This window comes from Rutilus rutilus (assembly GCF_951802725.1).
Source record: "Rutilus rutilus genome assembly, chromosome: 1".
In the NCBI taxonomy this organism is placed as follows: Eukaryota; Metazoa; Chordata; class Actinopteri; order Cypriniformes; family Leuciscidae; genus Rutilus; species Rutilus rutilus.
In genome coordinates this window covers 18,332,130-18,335,541 of record NC_140209.1, presented here as the reverse complement: position 1 = coordinate 18,335,541, position 3,412 = coordinate 18,332,130, and positions in this window count along the sequence as shown.

Below are 3,412 nucleotides of genomic sequence, written 5' to 3'. Positions count from 1 at the left end.
CTGCTGATGGATTTGTGTAATATGGAAAAATGGTCACTGAACAAATCAGTGAACGAATCTGAACGAATCATTTAGGTGAACGAACTAAAAATGAACGAGTCTCTGGAAAGAATCAAAATTTTCACCATTTGAGTATATGGATGGTGTGCATTTAATTCATATATGTGCTGTTAGTTATAATGATCTTGTGAAACTACATCATGTTATCCAGCAGTGCAGAATATAAAAAAAAAAAAAGTTTTCTGTAAATTTTATTCTGCAGCAGAAACTAGTCAAACACAGACATCAAGAATCAGCGTATGAATCTCAACAATGGTGACAAACGAAAAGCTTCATGCCGCAATGCATGTTGGGTGCCACCATAGTACAAATCTCATCCATGACTCCCAGCATGCATTGCTGCATGAAGCTTTTCGTTTGTCACCATTGTTGAGATTCATGTGCTGATACTTGAGGTCTGTTTGATACATTCTGTACAAACTGTATTTTAAAACTAATATTAAGCTAAGTGCATTATGCTAAATCTTTAAAAAGTAGAGTTGTGACGTTCGCGAAAGAACCGATTCGTTTGAACGGCTCATAAACATGAACGATGGGAGCCGTTTTTTCTGTCGTTCTTTTTTTCCTATGCGTGTTTCACACAGATGCACACAAATTAGCTCCTCCGCGAGACAGGGGTGCGTTTCCTGAAAGCATCGTTGGCCAACTATGGTTGCAAGTTCCGTCGTTACCAATAGAGTTCAATGGACATTGCGATGAACTTGCGACCATAGTTGGCCAACAATGCTTTCGGGAAACGCACCCCAGAACAGGGGGAGGGGCGCACCCAGCGCAGGGGTGCTACTGCCTATGTCCTATTTGCAAAGTTTACAGTAGTAATAGTAGTAATATTGGACTGTATGTAGACATTTCCATTTTATTTATTCTAATTTTATCTACAGTATATATTTAAAACGTTAAATATTTTTTGTTTTCTATCAAAATGTTCTTGTGTGATAACAATGTTCTTGTGTGGAATTGTTTGTAGTAAAAGCTGTTTTGCACAGAAATTCATTGCAGCCGGCTTTGTTTTTGATGTTTATTTGTGAGTAGGTATTGTATGAATAACATAAGTCAACGTAGCTTTACACATACACACACTTTGTACTAATCCAAAATAGTGATGTCACTGTCTAAGCAGAGGGATGTCGTGCAACCCTATGGAATATAGTCCACACATGACAAATGAGGTAATAATCAATATTTCAGAATAATTCAAACTCAGATATTGGTGTGTGATATCTGAGTTTTAATTATTTGACTACAAATCTCACCTCAACATTCCTCCCAGTGATTATTTCCAGGATAAACTGAGATGCCCCCAAGCTGGCTTCTTAAAACTGACTAAATATTTAAAAAGAGTCGTTCTTTTGAAAGGAACGGATCGCCAAGATCCGGATCCCCTCAAAGAGCCATAAATCCCATCACTATTAAAAAGGCATCTTTTAAACATTACACTCTTACTGAGCTTAACAACCCTACATGTCCATGATGACAATATTATCATCTGAGCACATTTTTCTCATGACTATTTCTGCTGTTTCAAACGTGTTAAAATAAATACACATTTACAACAATCAGAGAACACTAATGTTAAAGAGTCAAGAGCTCAAATAAAGCTGACACTAATCACGATTCTTGTGACTTCAAATGAAACATTCAATGAATCGTCAACACCAAAACCTGTTAATTCTCAATAAGAGCTTCTGTAGAGTCTGACAGAAATAAAGTTAATCTGGTTATTAATAACAAGTGAAAGCAGCATTTGAAAAAGACATTGAAAAAGAGGCATGATGTGATTGGCTGCAAAAAAACACCCGTTAATCTTTAAGTTTTCATGAATTAAGATTTAATTTATTTATTTGAATGTATTGCTTTATTTATTTTAGAGTATTTTATGGGATACCATATAAAATATACCTATAATTTTTTTCATAAACACAAACTCTCCTCCACCCAGTGCTATTCTATCCAGAGTTACATTTTAACACACATTGTGTGTTAAAAATCTACACAACATGTGTCAAAATACCATCAACACATGCTGTGTGTTGTTTTTTAACACATCTCTTTTTAGAGTTTAGATATTTAGATATCATTTTATATGATTATATGATATGTCAGATATAATAGAGAGTTAGAGTTCTCTGACTCTCTATTACCCAGCTAACAGACTTTTGTTATAAGAACGTTCTCCAAATATTCAGTGTTGGTTCTGGGAATGTAAAATATGTTATCACGTTAGAGGAACGTGTTTTAAAAGGTATAATGTTCCTCAAATGTTCTTTCAACTTAATTTTGATTTAAAATTCAACATTATAGGAACGTTGATTTATAACATTCCAAGAACATAAAAATATCCAGTTTCTTTAATGTTACTAGAATGTTATTTAAAGGTTAGAATGATGTTCCTGAAACACTCTTTCAATCATCTTTCGAAAGAGTAATAAGAACACAAACTACAACTTTATTCAGACACAGTCTTAGATGAACTGAAGATAAAAGACATTAACTCTCTCAAGATCTGATTAAACAACTCCACAAACAGCATTACCAGCTTCACTTATTACTAACCAGACTGACTTTATTTCTGTCAGATGTCTTCAGAAGATCTTATTGAGAATGAACAGAGGTTTAGATGTTGATGTCTTATTGAAAATGTTTGGTTTGAGGTCACCATCATGGAGATCAGTGTTTGCTTTAGTTGGGCTCTTGACCCTTGACTTTCATTAAGGTGATGCTTTATCAGCAGTTGTAGGTATTTATGGAAAACATTTCTCCATTAACATTTGAGGAACATTATACATTTTAAAACACGTTCCCCTAACGTCAAGAAAACTGGGCATTTTTTGCATTGCCAGAACCAACACTGAATATTTGGAGAACGTTCGTATAACTAAAGTCTGTTAGCTGGGAAGTTCTCCGTTTATATTCATCCAGTTTCATGAGGTTAGTAACTGTGTTCTCCAGAGATGCAACTCTATTTGTAACGTCTTCAATTTCCTTGCCAAATAATTCCCTGGATGAGGAGAAGGTGCCAAGAGAAGCAGTGTTTTCTTGAACAGACAAAAATATTGAATCCTCGCCAAAGATTCCTCTTGGCGTTTGCCTATTTTAATAACGGCCAAGATAACAGAGTTTGTTTATCTTAGTTCGCTGTTACACGTGATGGGCGTTTATCAGGAGTTTCAGGTAGTGGTATGTCAAGAGTAGAAAATGAATTGAGAGATATAGACTGTGTTTTTATAAAGTACGTTTGTTATGGCAAGAGAAAAAAGATCAGGTTTTTTCAGATGATGATACAATTATCAAGTACTGATCTGAAGGTTTTGAGTATATGGATGATGTGCATCTGTTAATTTATTACAGTCTT